The sequence below is a fragment of the Canis aureus genome, chromosome 11, assembly GCF_053574225.1.
Source record: "Canis aureus isolate CA01 chromosome 11, VMU_Caureus_v.1.0, whole genome shotgun sequence".
NCBI classification, from domain to species: domain Eukaryota; kingdom Metazoa; phylum Chordata; class Mammalia; order Carnivora; family Canidae; genus Canis; species Canis aureus.
Window position 1 is genome coordinate 62,634,982 of NC_135621.1, and position 15,852 is coordinate 62,650,833.

At 38.2% G+C, this 15,852-nt stretch overlaps 2 long non-coding RNA genes across 8 annotated transcripts in view; one reads left to right on the top strand and one right to left on the bottom strand.

The window, feature by feature from the left end:
- LOC144324200 (uncharacterized) overlaps positions 1 to 13,871 on the top strand; it is a 48,112-nt gene extending 34,241 nt beyond the window's left edge. For 3 of the 6 annotated variants that reach the window (XR_013389692.1, XR_013389689.1, XR_013389691.1), the window contains exons 3-4: positions 3,539 to 3,650; positions 12,265 to 13,871. This is a non-coding gene — a long non-coding RNA (uncharacterized LOC144324200). Of the gene's footprint in view, positions 1 to 3,538; positions 3,651 to 4,103; positions 4,293 to 12,264 lie in introns of those variants that run through there. The other 3 variants (XR_013389688.1, XR_013389693.1, XR_013389690.1) reach the window with 2 other exon arrangements.
- The window catches only part of LOC144324204 (uncharacterized), a 285,014-nt gene that overhangs the window by 207,020 nt on the left and 62,142 nt on the right, over positions 1 to 15,852 (bottom strand). The window lies entirely within an intron of this gene.

Below are 15,852 nucleotides of genomic sequence, written 5' to 3' on the forward strand. Positions count from 1 at the left end.
GTCTTGCCCAATGAAGCTCCAGGCTAGCACCACTCCCTCGTTCTGAGGAAGACTCACAGTTGGGAAAGGAGCACAGCCATGGCCTTCAGGAAGCCTCCTAGTTCTACCCCTGGCAGTTTCAAGGGATCTTCAGCAAAGCTCTCTGGAATCTGCCTCTGCATATCTTCCATCCACCACAGCCCATACCTAGTTCTGCCTTAAACAACCACATCCACCAACTTGCTAACCTCTCATGGTTCATTTTTTTTCCTACTTCAATCATGTGACTATAAATAGTTCAGGTCATTCACTACTTTAATTTTTTTAGCTTTATTGATATGCAAAAACGTCACATGCATTTGATGCTTATATCTTGATAACCTTGGAATCATTACTATCTGAAGCCAAGCCCAGGGAGACTGAAGTCCTGCTGAACTCAGCTTCTATTAATTGAAGTCCCATGAACTACAGAGTGACCATATCTGGGATAGACCCATTTTACTTCCATAGTCCTGATATAAACAGGGCTGGCTTCACCACTGGGCATAGTGGTAGGGCCCAGTGTGGCATCAGAGGTCTACGAAAGTGTTTTAATTTTTATTTCTTTTAGAAATAATATAAAAATAATGAAAGAAAAAGTGAATATGATAACATGAATATAATATAAGGAATCCAGCCTGGATTGTATTTGCTTTTACAATAAACGGTCATAAAATATAAATTTTAATTTCTTTCCTAGAGGAAGAGGACCATGGAATCAAAAGTGCCTAGACATGATGAAAATTATAATACAGTCCTGAGTGTAATCATTAGTAGCTTCCTTTTTTCTCCTCTTGAATTCTTAGTTCCAATGATAAAGTTATAGAGTGACCCTAATAATGAGAGAGTGGAAAGAGACCTAAAGGAGATGCCTAGAGATGGAAACTCTCAAACCTAAAGTAAAATACAGATGAAGGCCTATTTCAGACCAATAGCCATGGTAAACATATGGTCATTTTTTTAGTGTTCTCTGTGAGCCTGTACACCTTTGAAGTCTCCCTTCCATTCTTAGAATCATTCTAAGAGATGCCAGTTGACCAGCTGGAACACCGAGAGGTATACATGAGAGAAGGAGCATGGAGATTGTGACTCCACCCATCACTGCGGAAAAATCCTAGCCCAGTGGCCCTCCCCTATCATCTATTCTTTTCCCACACCCCTCTCTCCTTCTCACTTTCTCTGTCTCCCAGGCTGCCAAATTTCATTACAGTTAGTTTTGAAAACATGCCGATTGGCTCTGCCACAAATTTGTGTTCTCTAACCCCTCACTGTGGCTCAGCAATCCTTCTTTTCATCTCTTGTTAACTCCATTTACTCTTCCTCCCATGGCTTGGCATAGAGGAGAATGAGAAACAGGTCAGTCTCTCACTCACTCAGCAAGTCTTGGTTGAGGACATACCACAACACCCAGGACAATTCCTGGTCCTGTCACAGATCTGACCTCAAGTCGCTCACAATGTAGTAAGGAAAACAATGTGATTCACCTTTTTTTTTTTTTTAATATGCCTACTAGGTGGCAAGAAGGATGACGAACACTTGCTTTGAAAAGATGAATTCGACATCAGCTCTGCCTCCCCTGAAAAGTTCACTTCTCAAATGTACATAAATGGATCAATATCAAGCCAAATGTTGCCTCTCTTTAATTGGGAATCGGGAGCTGATTATGCAAAGTATACCTGAGGGCAGATTACAGTTGAAAGTTTGACCCAACTTGCACAAGAGACATCTCTTTGCTCTTAGTTTGGGCCTCCTCCCGTCTCCAGACATTTCTACATTAGAACCAAAGTGAATACAAGCTTATTTTTAAATCATTAAAACCCTTGGCCCAAACAGCTCACTACAGCATGTTGTTCCTTAGTTAGGAGCTGTCAGAGTCACTTAAAAACAAAGCTGAGCAAAGTGTTAAATAAACGTACAAGAAGGCAGAAGGGGCAGTTCAAATATCACCAGGTAATCCAAATCCACTGTGGATTTGGGGAGAGCGCATCTGCAGACTCTAAGAGACCGCAATGCTGATTAGCTTTTTAATCTTACCCCAGTAAGGATGGAAATTTTTCCTGTTACTGAGAGACACGAGGAAACCATTATTTCTTTGTAAAGACAAATATCCATTTCAGTAAGTAATTTAAAGCACACACTGTAGAGAACATGTGTGGATATTTGGCAGGGAGCTGGAAGTACTAATAAAATAACTTCTCCTTAGCCGGTCTTTTCTAGACTAAAAGACAGAATTAATGGTGTCTTCTTTCTGGTATTTACCATATTATAGATGCTTACAGTTGATCAACTGTTAGAAATAAAGAAGTCCTATGCACATAAAATAAGGGAAGGAGGACAAGAGAAATCTATCACTATTTTCTTTTTTACTTAGAATGTCATCAATGTTTAACTAATGCCCTTGATGTCAGCCTGGCTAATGACTCTGTCTTTCATTATTTAGATATGTCTATACCTGCATAGCCCTGGGATTGTCTCAATCATACATATTTAGCTTTGATACTGTTTGCCTCTTTAGGATTTGGTTATATATCCGAGGGAAAAAAATGCACTTATATTTTTAGATAAGTGTTACTTCATGACATGTTTGTGAGGCTAAGAAGATGACTGGGGGAAAAAAAAGATGACTGGGGGTTGATAATATTATAGGACACTAAAAATAATTTCACTTTAGAAATCACACATCTTGTCACCTGTCCCTCATCCTGGCATCATGCTGGGCAATGGGAAGATACATTCAGTATTTATACATACAGTCAGAGCAGGGTGCTGGCTGTTGTGGAGGAATGATCCCTACCTGTCTCTGTCATTACCCTCTTGGAGTTTACTATGGCTTTGGGTAGTAGATTATGGAAAAGGACAAATGCAATATTTAATTAGTGGAACCAGAGCAAAGAGTAGAAAAGCTAGTGTTGTATCTCACGACATAAATGAAGTGTCTATCACTCTGCCTGGTTCCTATAGGTGCTCAGTAAATATTTGTTAAATGAATGAATAAGTATTTTCTAGACCCTAGATGATGGCCCTGAGCTATCATATACTTGGGTCTCCAATGGCTAGTAAGAGGCTTCAAGATTCTCTGTCATTTTTTTTCTCTTGGAGAATTGGCTTCTTAATATATAGTTTAACAAATGACTATCAGAATGTCAAGTCTGCTAATCCTGTGTCCTGGGAGGTTTCCAAGACAGAGGACTCTACTGTGCATTAGAGGTGGGGACGGGGACCCACTGGTGAAGATTTTTTTAATGGATCTTCATATGTCACTGTTCTGCAGAGCCTCTGTCTCTCTTTAAATCTTTGGTGTCCTTCAGGGACTCTTCATATTAGCTTTCTAATTACCAAAAACCATGTCACAGAATTTCCTTTTCTCTCATTTATGCCGATTGCAATGCATCATCTTCTGGATCAAGTTAAATAGTTCTTCTTCCTTTGCTTTCCTACCTTTGAAATTTTTGTGGACTGTAATTATTTCGCATCTTGGCAATGGCTTCAATGAATTATCCATTTTCTTTAATCCACCCAGATAACTGGATTCTTCTATGGGCTTAATCATCTTGCTGCTCTTGCCTGGAGTTCCTCTCATTGCTCTTCATTTGTTCTGAAAAGAGATGCCTCAAACTGAACCCTGCACTCTGGTGAGATTTTTAAGAAGCAGATGTTCTCATGGTATCCCTATGATGCAATTTTATTGCTATGAAGCTTTTTATGGCATTATCAACAATTTGTATTTTCTCCAAAACTGTGCCTAAAGCTTTGCAAAACTTTACTTTCACTTATGGGTCTTCATTTAAGTTACATTTTATGAAGAGGGAAAGAGAGACAGACAGACTTGCATGTGTGTGTGTGTGTGTGTGTGTGTGTGTAAGATAAAAGAGAAGAACTGCCAAAGGTGTTGACATTTTCTAACTAAAGAAATAATTTCTCTCTGAACTAATCCCTTAGAGATTGCAACTATCCAACTTTATAATCTTAAAAGCTCTTATTCACTTGATAGGTTATAAAATATTATTTTATAGATATATATTAGATGCACAAATATAGACTTGTAATATTTAATCCTGTGAGGGAGAATTATTCCCATTTTACAGATGATGAAAGCTACTGTCTGAAGAATCCAATAACTGGCCTAATGAAGCAAGGGGTAGACCTGAGACACAGCCCTGGATTCCCTGCCTCCCAGGCCAGAGCCATCTCTGCTCCAAAACAGCTGCCTCTTCCATCACAGCTGTTGTTTAGAGAAACCAATTCCAGTTTCAGATACTGCATATACAATAAAACACAACAGTAAACTTTACACTCAGCCTCCAATACTTATTGCATACTTTGTTTTATCAGATTGCCTTGCCACTGTCAAAGGAAGAGAAAAAAGAAACTAGGAAAGTGAAGTGTAGCTTGTGTTCTTCTTTTCAGAGATCCCTGCAAATATCAGTGTCGGGAGTCAAGGGCAACCTCATTGTTCTGAGCTTTTTCTGGTATAGGGAGAGAGACTAAACATCACCATGCTCTGATGGTAATAAAACAGAACACACGATGTGGAGCATACAGTGCTGATCCACTGGGCTGAGGTCCCCAAATTATGAACAGGTTGCCTTCCAAATGTTCTCTTGAAGGAAGTTGTTTAGATTAATGAATGCATGTTCTCATGCCCAAAAAGGCCCTATAAATAAGGTTAAGAGTTTAGGTCTTAGCCACAAAATCCTGGCTGTAGTTGTCTGGAGTGTAGTACCAGGTGTCTTGGCATCTCTATAATAAAAAATAATAATAAATAAAATAATAATTATTTTTAATAATAATAATAAATGAAATTATATATGTATACACACACACACACACACACACACACGCTATGGCCTAGAGAAGGGGCTCTAGAGAGGTGGTGAAAGTGAAGATCAGTAGGGGGCATTTGCAGAGAGTAGCAACAGGGCTTTAACAGTAGAAGCTATTATGACAGCAAGAGACTCCAGTTAGATCAGTACTGGGGAAAGTTTCCTCCTTTTCTTTACTCTTGTCAGTCCAAGACACCACTTCTCCTTTCTGCTATCAGCCACTTATTGCTTCAAGTTTCCCTTTCACCAGAAGCAGTTTGAGTCAGAAGAGAGGTCTGGGTCTCTCATCTCATGCTCTGTTCCCAAAGCCAGCACACAGTGATACAAAAAATTGGCTGAGTTTATCTATTTGCAGGTCCCTTTGTATGAAGATCATACCAGAGGAAAGAGATGCTCTGGGCCCCTACTGTGCCATCAGTATCATTCTGTAATTTAAAAAATACTTTATGTCATATGTAAATTCACAAGATGTAATTGGCCAACATATCAGTTGCTTCTAGGTTGTGCTTATTGAGAGAACTTAGATCTGATATCATCTAGTATAAATTACCCAGATTGATATCCTTATTCTTAATGTGAATTATTTATATCTAAATATCTAGTGTAGATTATCAAGATTTTTTTCAATGTAGTTGCAAAAATGATGGGCTCTGGAGTGGGACTGCCTGGTTTACAAGCTTTTGCCTTTTATTTAGTTATTTATACAAGAGTAAAAATAATGCCTACTCCAAAGGGTTGTTGAGAGGATTAATGGCTTGGTTCTTACAATGGGCTTATCCCAGTAATTACCAGAGAGTAAGCACTCAGTGTTTTCTCTTGTTATTATCATCATTGTCTTTGTTGTTTAGTTATGCTTCAGAGTTATATAGATTCTAGATTTTCTATGGAATTTTAACAGAGGCCTTGTGAAAGACTCTGTTTTAATAGGGTTCTCTGGGATTGGAGAATGTGAGGAAAGGGGTCTGACACCTGTGAAGTTATAATGACCTCCCAAACTCTTCCAGTGAAAGACGGGAGAGTGGGAAGAAAACATGACTCCTCTTCTTTGCTCTCACCACTACAGAGATTGCTCTGCCCATGCCCAACCCCAGGATGCATGAAAAGTGGAAATGGCCATAAGGCCAGCAGGTAGAGAAGAGGCAGCAGAGTGTGGTAGTGATGAACATGTATTTCGACGGGCCAACTCTCTGGGTTTAAACCCCATTTCCATCCCTTAATACCTGTATGACCTTGAGCAAGTTACATAAACTCTCAGCTTTCCTGTCTGTAAAAAGGAGATAATGATAGTATCTACTTACAAGGTTGTTGTGAGGATTAAATGAGTTAATGTCTATAAACGATATAGACTAATATCTGACATAGTTCAAGTACTACAGAAGGAAGTGAAGAAAGGGGTGATAGCCCAGATACAGTTAATAATAACAAGCAACTCTTCCAGTGGCTCTTCCCGAATCCCATATGTATTCAAGATGTATTTATATATCAACTGTGTTTACTGACCTGAGTTTATTTTTAAATAATGATTCAACTGTCTTCTCATCTTCTTTGGTTTTACATGTTTGCATTTTTTCTACCATGGTTTCTCCATGTCATCCTAACTTTATTATTAATTTTAGAAAAAAAATCAGTCTCTCCTTGCATGAATAGACTCTTAGTCTGCTTTCGGAATGTATCCAGACTTTTCCCCCTTGGTGTCTAGAATGATAGGTAAGAAGCAGTCAAATCCACGTCTATCTTTGCAAGAGGAATGACCCAGCCGCCCATTCCTCCTGTACAATTTCTGCTCTGAAGTGATGCTAGACACTTTTGATGTAAGGCTATGCAATTCCTCCAAAACATGGCCTGAAATGATGAGAGACAGAGGACAGAACAACCAAGTATTGCCAGATTAAATTAGCTATCTGTCCCTTTAAATTGTTATTAAGCCCATCTGAACTTTAGTTTTGTTCTCTGTAAAATGGACATATTACTACATACCATTTTGTGCACCATTTATTGAGTAATCTGAATTATTATTGAATGTTCTATTTTATTATAATAGGTGTGTTTTCTTTCTTGGTTTCATCAAAACTTGCATTCATCCGTGGAGTGTGTTATGTAGGTGAGTACTGTCTTTTGTGTGTAGTGAGGCAGAAAAAGGTTGAGAATAGTTGATCTGAAGGACTGAATGGATTGCATGCACCTCAGGAATTCCTCCACAGATATTGTTTTCCTCATCTGAACTTCTGATATGTCCAGAGAGGTGGAGAGCTCACCATTGTGCCCCCTGAAAAAGTATACAGTGCTTTCAGTTTGTGCAGAAACGTATGGCCAAGCAGCCAACCCAGCTGACACAAGATTTGACATTGTCTTATGAACATTAAGGAGCCTGACAAGGGCAGTTGGCTGAATTGAAGGCCATCTTTTCTTCCCGTGGACTGAACTCAGCGCCAAGCTTTTCCGGAAGTGGTTTGGGGTTACCTCTGGCACAAGGGACAAAAACCCAATAAAGATCCTAGTGTCCTAGATCATAGTGCATGACTATAATCTTAGTCTAGAAGATTTTTAAAGCAGATGTTACTAAACATCTGTCCCAGTCATAATAAAATAAGTAAATAAAGATCACAAAAGGGAAAGCAGCCATAGATTGTAAAAAGCTCAACTTTCAAACTACCATGTGCCCTCCAATGATTTTCTCTTGGCATTAAATGTGTTAATTTGCTGTGTCTACTCATCCATGAGGGTCTGTGACAGCATTATGAAAAGTCAAAGAGATCTACAATAATGAGGTTTTTTTTGTTTTTAATTTTATGTTTTCACATTGATTACAATTTTTAAAATATGAAAGGACAGGACATATTCTGAATTATCTAGTAAACCACCTTAGAACCAAGTATTGCCATATGATTTCAGTGCTCAGGTTTATGTGTGAGTGAATAATCTTATGGGTATCCAGTGATAAAATATAGTCAGAACATTTCTGGCTGGCTTTAGGTGATCACACCCTAATGTTAATGAGACAGCGATCATCATGTGTCTGCTATTGTACTCTTGTTGGATTCTTTCACTAATTATAAAGACAAAACTTCTTTTACAGTGATCAGCTACTATTGAAAGATATTTTCACAGGCTAGGGTTTTAGCTTCATAATTTATTTAATAAATCTAGAATGTTTTGACATCATGAAAATGACAATGTGGTGGAATAATGTTCTACATTAATTGTCACAAGCTAATGAGAAAAGAACAAAGGCAGACTTAATATATAAATGGGATTTTTGCACCAAATGAACAGTAAATGACATCACAGCACCTGGTACAAACTTCCAAAGCTTTTTATCGTTGTTCAAATAGAGAATTCTGGTTGAATAATTAAATTGTCACCAGGCAGTAGTGGTATAACCACTAAACTTAAAGAAATCCATGTAGAGGAGTAAGTATCTTCCATGTTGCTTATAGATGTTCTCTGCAGACCCATATTTGTACATCACAACTTGCAAAAGTTCATGAGGATTAAGCAATAATAAACAATGAAGAATTTGTCATTCTGACAGGTGTGAGGTGATATCTCACTGTAGTTTTGATTTGTATTTCCCTGACAATGAGTGATGTTGAGCATTTTTTCATGTATTTGTTAGCCATCTGTATGTCTTCTTTGGAAAGAACATCTATTCACATCATCTGCCCATTTTTAAACTAGATTATTTGTTTTTTGAGTGCTGAGTTTTATAAGTTCTTTATATATTTTGGATACTAACCCTTGATCAAATAAGCTGGAGATTATGCTAAGTGAAATAAGAGAAAGACAAATACCATATGAGGTCACTCATATGTGGAATTTAAGAAGCAACACAGATGAACATAGGGGAGGAAAAAGAGAGGCAAATCAGAAAAGTCTCCTAAATATAGAGAGCAAACGGACGGTTGCTAGAGGGGAGGTAGGTGGGGCGGATGGGTTAAATGGGTGATGGAGATTAAGGAGAGCACTTGTTGTGATGACCACCGGGTGTTGTATGGGAAGGCTGAATCACTAAATTCTACACCTGAAACTAATATTATACTGTATGTTAACTAACTGGAATTAATTATATTAATTAAGATTTTCTATTTATTCCTTTTGAGAGAGAGCGAGCATGCATGCAAGTGGGGAGGGGCAGAGCAGGAGGGAGAAGGAGAAAGAATCTGAAGCAGACTCTTCACTGCTTAGAGGGCTTCACCAGCCCTCATGGGGCTGGATTCCATAACTTGAAGTCAGACACTCCACCAGCTGAGCCACCCAGATGCCCCTAACTAACTGGAATTTAAATAATAAGTTGCAAAAAGAAAAAAAATGCCATTAAATTATATTGTATAATTTTTTGGTATTAATTTTTGGGTGAATTTCTATATATTCATTGAAACAATGTATTGTGGTCCAAATTAGATATTCTTTAAAAAGGAAAAGTGACAACAGTGATGCATATGATTTAAGGAAATAGTCCATTAGGTTCAACATTACAAATATACAAATTGACAGAAAGCGAATCAAATGCCAATTTGTATATTATTTTACAATTCAACCTACATATCATTTAATTTAGCAAAATATCATAACATCATCTGCCACATTAAATCATTTTGAACAGTTTTGGCTACATATTTTTATTTGTATTTATTAAAAGTAAACTGAGGCATATTAAAATGTTTAAGGATATATCTGAGCATTTATCCACTCCAATTGGGCAGCACCAAACCAGAAGTGATTATAAGTGCTCCACTGACAGGAGTTAGGGAAAAGATTTTAATGGAGAAAGTGAGACAGCAAAAAACAATAAATAAATAAATTCTCTTATCGGCCACAGCTTAAAGCCTAGTTGGCTGTTCCCGATTGGTTGTATTTAGTGTTTTGATTTCATCACCCTGAAGCATTTACAGGCTTAGATTTTTGTTTTGCTTACATAGACCTCCACGGCATTAGAGTAACTTCAATCTAGTGGCCTCCTTGTTTAATTAATTAAACATATACAATGTGAAGCTTTGTTTAGATTTTTTTAAAATATATGAATTATAAGCACAGTCGCACATACTTAAGTAAAACATAATAAAAAAGCAATTTAAGACAACAATGAAAGCTTATAATTTTTTTCCTCCAAAAGTTTACTTTATTCAGGTGCTAAGATTTTTTTTAATGGATAAAGATTTTAATAGTAAAATTTAACATTGATGGAACACCTATTATACATACATAGTTAGTATTACCCTGTCACTTTAAAAATAGAAAAATGTATTCCAAGGGAAAAAAATGACTTGTCCAAAGTCATAAAATTATTAAGTAACAGAACAAGGATTTGTAGTGAGAGATGTATGGTTGCAATTTCTATTCTTCTCTCAAAACAACAAAATGTCTCATGGTTTGAGCCAGGAAAATACAGAGGGACAGTTAACAGAAATAATGAATTTGGTTTTGTATGAGTTGGCCAGTAGTCCTTATTCTTTGATGATAATTGTACGATAGGTCTGGGAAACTCATGAAGCTACTCTTCATCATTATGATAAAACAACACTATTGTGTAAGAATGAAAAGCATTCTACACTAGCTCAGAAGAACTCATCAAAGGTGGAAAATTTCTGGTAACTGCTGCATGAGTATCACTCATCCTCACTTGTAACATGATATTAATATTCACTATTAACAAATGTGATTTATAGGGATGCCTGGGTGGCTCAGTGGGTGAGCACCTTTGACTCAGGTTCTGATCCCGGGGTCTTGGGATCAAGTCTCACATCTGGCTCCCCCTGCAGGGAGCCTGCTTCTACCCCTGCCTATGTCTCTGCCTCTCTCTGTGTGTCTCTCATGAAAAAATAAAGTCTTTAAAAAATGTAATATATAGGTAAAACAATTGCTTTTCTACCCCTCTTCACTTCTCTTCTTTCCTCCTCCTCCTCTCTTTTAACTCCTCTTCCTCTCCCCTACTTTTCATCCTCAACTCTCTCCTTCATTTTTTTGTTCTGTTCCTTTCTCCCACTGTACATCCTCTGACATCATTATCCACCTCCAGGGACATTTTTCTGGTGTTGATCTTCTAAGGAGGAAACTTTGCCTTCATGGAGTGACTTAGAGTGATACCATCTCCACTGCCCAGGGCAAGGGAAAAGAGTTTCATTTATCTTATAGGCAGATTATAATGTTCCAATAGCTGAGAATCCAAAATTGTTTAACACTGAAAGACTGTATTTGCTGGAGGGAATGAATATATCAGAAAGGCATAAGACCTTTTCAAATAAAAGTAAATCAAATATTTATTGAGCACCTACCATGTGCAAAAGCTAAAATAGTAGGTAAAAATTGAAAACAAGGATAGGGCAAGCCTTGCCTTCAGATTGGGCATACAAAAATTCAAATCCTAATGCAAGCTAAATAACTGCTCAAGGCAATTATAGAAAAAAGTTAAAAGGAGATATAAAAGTAATTTATAAATAAATAGTGAAGACTAATGCTATAAAGTTGAGACAAGACACAGGTAGAATTTGAATTGTACCTGGAAATTTTACAAGGACTTGCACAGTTGGAAAAGTGAAAATATCGTAGGATTATTATTGGACTCAAGTGGTGAGTTATTCTGATCAACTCTTTGTAAAATTGGACAAATCAATAACAAAATGCTTTAACAACATGCCAAGTCACTAATGAAGATCTTCATTTGGAGAAACTGCATATTCTTATCAGGAGAGTAGGGCCAGTAGTAGTGCTAAGAGTAGAAAGAGCAGTAACAGTGGTAGTTACCACTTTCAGCAACCCTCTACATCTACACGCTAAGAAATGCAAATAATGCTAGAGAACCATCATGAATCTAAAAGATTAAATGTGGCAGGTCATGAGTGGTAATTATAAATTGTTTATTTTTTCCTTAACTTTTGGATTCCATCTTTTACATGTAAATCTGCATTAACTTAAGTCTTAGAAATTGTCAGAAATGTGATTTATATAGGGAGAGGAGCATTATTTCGGCATAAGGCAAAATGAAAAAGTCCTTTTTTGCACACATGTTTCCAGTTTTGCTGCTTAATTTTGGAAAGAGGTAATTCTACGTCAAAATTAGGCTGAGTGAAAAATGCACACACAGTAATCTTCATTTTCATTATCTGGAGTAGTTCAAAAGGCTCAAAAAATGGAACTATTCTCCAAGAAAGGAATGCATGTTCAGGTAATTACAAATAACAGACGCATCTGGTTATCTTAATTGTTTGGGAATGTCTCAATTAGCTGAGAATGTTTTCATGATGACTTGGAGACAGTGAAAATTTTTCACAGCAGATTGGATTCAATAGTGAAGAAATATAGGCAGCTCACCCTGAAGTCTATTTATGACTATAGAATCCGTTCAAAGATCCATATCTTTTGGATTTTATTTGCCTGTAAAGGGAATAGAAATGCTATTTGCTTTTGTTTTGCTTTATCTCTGCAGCCTCGTGGTTGGTCTGAAGAGGACTGCAGGACTGTTGGTGCTGAGGATGCCCAGGCAAAGGCAGGACATGCCAGCCTCCTGTTCTCCATCCTGACCATGATTCCATTTCCTAGCACGAGTTGCCTTCTTACTGAAATTTGATGCTCACGCTTACTTAGTAATTTGGACTTGCTCCTTGGGAAGATTAGAAGGATCCCTAGCTACAGGAATATTCTCAATCTGGTTGAGGACTGATGGTTTTTGGATACTTGAAAACAATTCATACTGACATATTTTGGTCAGACAGTCAGCAGCATTACTTGTCTTAGACCTGCCACCATACGAATGCTCTCATACCCTATCATGCTTCTAGTAGATTGAATTCAGCTCAGATCCTGCTTTTATCTGAGCTTAACTTCCTAGTTATTTTATTTATTCATACTTTTAAGGAAATAGGTTTGTCAACTGCTGGATAGTACATAAATTACTATATGTGGAATACAGGGCAGTGTAAGATAATACAGGATAGTTCTGGAGGATGTCCAACAAATCAATGTCTTAGACTCCGAAACTTCCTCCCTGGGTGCAAAAGCCCTCCTATACAATTTCCTTGCTTTGTGGTATATTCATGTAGATTAAAAGAGATGGCCTCACCTGTTACAGGGGCAATTTGGCAATTTCCAATGCAATTGTTTATAAATGCTTCTAGAGTGATTTTTCCAATCTTGACAAACACTCTCTCAAGCCAGAGGAAACTTCATAATTTCTAGTGAAGAGGTTATGAATTATTAAATCTCACTAATTCTTCACTTAACTGCCACCTTTATATAGAAAACATGATCTGGGTTAAATCCTACAGATAGAGGGAACATGCACCTGGGGTTAATCTAACCAGCAAGTGGATGCTCCACTGCCTCAATCAAATTTAGATCAATATTATTTATCCATCAGCCCTTGAAGTAGAACATGGGCTCTTCCACCAAATCTTTCTTTCTTTTTTTTAAAAAAGATTTTTATTTATTTATTCATGAGACACACACACACACACACACACACACACACACAGAGGCAGAGAGAGAAGCAGGCTCCATGCAGGGAGCCCGACGTGGGACTCGATCCCAGGTCTCCAGGATCACGCCCTGGGCTGAAGGCAGCGCTAAACCACTAAGCCACCAGGGCTGCCCCCACCAAATTTTCTTACCTGTAGGAATTAGAAGGAGAAACCTAATACTGTCTGGTAATTTATCTACTCCTAGAAAAGTCCGTCTCTTCTAATTTTTCAATGCAGCACCACACCTATACAGCAGAAATGCTTAGGAAGTATTGAAGAGAGGGGTACAAATGAAGGGGAGTGGAAAAAAAGAGAAATATTAGGGAAACAGATGCTCAACTTCCTCTCTTGTGGTGTAGGATGTAAGACGCTGGCGCTTCAACCAGCCTGCAACTTCCAGCCTGCAGATTCTCCTTTTAAAAAGTAGAACCTACTCCTGTCTGTTTAACAGAGACTTACAAAGTTACAAGGCCCCTAATTAACTAGGCATTTAGTCAATACTATTTCTTCTTAAATTATGGACCTTTAGACTCAAAATACCAATGTAATATGTTCTGTATTAGTACGTTAAATAAAAGATCCCACATGAACCATGGCTCCATCTTTTAGGGCTTCTCTCCTAGCACACTTTTTCTCACCTGATCCTTGCTTGCCCATCTCCATAGTGATGTTAGACAATTCATTGTTGGATTCCATATAAATCCTTCATGTGGGACACTTGGGTGGTTCAACAGCTGAGCATCTTCCTTTGGCTCAGGTCATGATCCTGGGATCAAGTCCCATGTCAGGCTCCCTGTGGGAAGCCTGCTTCTCCCTCTGCCAATGTCTCTGCCTCTCTCTGAGTCTCTCATGAATAAATAATAAATAAAATTTAAAAAATCATTCATCTTTTGAAAGATAACAAGCAATCCCTTGACTTCCATAGCCTGGAAAGCTTTTCTTTGTGAATAGAATACTAAGAGACCATAATGTAGATATATATATAAAACCCGCCTGCAAGGAATATCTTCTTACCTCTTATTCCATGTCTTTTCTCAAAAAGACTTTGTCTTGGGACAAAGTCTGACTGACTTTGGGGCATTCCCTTTATTTTTTTTTATTTTTTTTTAATTTTTTATTTAATTATGATAGTCACAGAGAGAGAGAGAGAGAGAGAGAGAGAGAGAGGCTGAGACATAGGCAGAGGGAGAAGCAGGCTCCATGCACCGGGAGCCCGATGTGGGATTCGATCCTGGGTCTCCAGGATCGCGCCCTGGGCCAAAGGCAGGCGCCAAACCGTTGCGCGACCCAGGGATTCCCCCACTCCCTTTAATATATAACACTATCTGTCAGGGTTTCTAATTGTCATCTTTCTTAAATCTGCCAGAATTGTTATCTTTGTTAGAAAATACCACACAATGGTCTTTCCTTCATTACCAATCCATCCCGGGTAGCTTGGGCAAATCACCTAACCTCTCTGAGCTTCTGTTTCTTCACTAGTAAGAGGAAAGTGCTAACACCTCACAGAATCAAGTAAGATTGAAACTCAGGTAATGTAAAAGTCTCAGGGCTTAAAAGCTGCAGAATATAAATACTGTCTCAGTAACTCTATTACTCAAATTTTGGCACCCCAATATCCCACTTGGTCTCTGCAGTGGAACAGACTTACAGACTTCCTTTTCCCCAAATACTTCCCAACTCTAGAGTGGCTTTCCAATTCCACTGGTCTGCTCTATATTTCCATCCCTACTCTAATGGTCTCAGCTGGGATTCCACAAAGCTTAGAGCTCCACAGTGCCCTAAGAAGTCATGCTTCAAGCTGAAGCCTTGTTCCCTTCACTCACACTACAGCTGAAGTAAAAACCACCTCACTATCTTATTAATGCAGTAAGAGTAGAGCTATGGCATGGCGCCAGTGCATCTGGCACTCAGGTGTGCTTGCCTCTGAAACCAGGGGGAATCTGATGTACCAGTGAGTTCCATATTCACACTCATAGAGTCAGGATAAAACTAGCTCCTTCTAGTAGGTTTGTTTGGATTGGAAGAGGGAGAGGAAGATACCACAGTAAGACTGATTGAGGACCTAAGTACTCTAATTTTGGAGTAATCTCCACTGGGAAATCATGACCTCCTTATCCTAGTGCTTAGAGAGGCTAATGGAATGGCTTGGGCAGACTAAACCTGATAACTACTAACAGATTATACCCAGGAACCAGATTATACCCAGGATTCACTGTTATCTTCAGGCCCAAGGTCTGTTACCAGGCCTGCATGGAATGGAGACTTGATCTTTGCTTATGATACAGGGTTTTACTGACCCCATTATTTCCTCTATGATGTAGCTTCCAAATGAAACTTTACCCAAGTCTGCCTGTTTGTCTCTCTCCATCAGTTAGGTCCCCTTACTCCCTGGACTCTTCTATGTAAATCATTGGATTGTCCACCTGGCTTAGTACATGAATCTCAAAGCACTGAATAAATACCTGACATCTACTACACACAGAAAAAGAAAGTCAAGAGCCAAAGGTTTGGAGAAGCAAGGGGTATGTAGATCATATCAGAACTTCTCCAGAAAATTA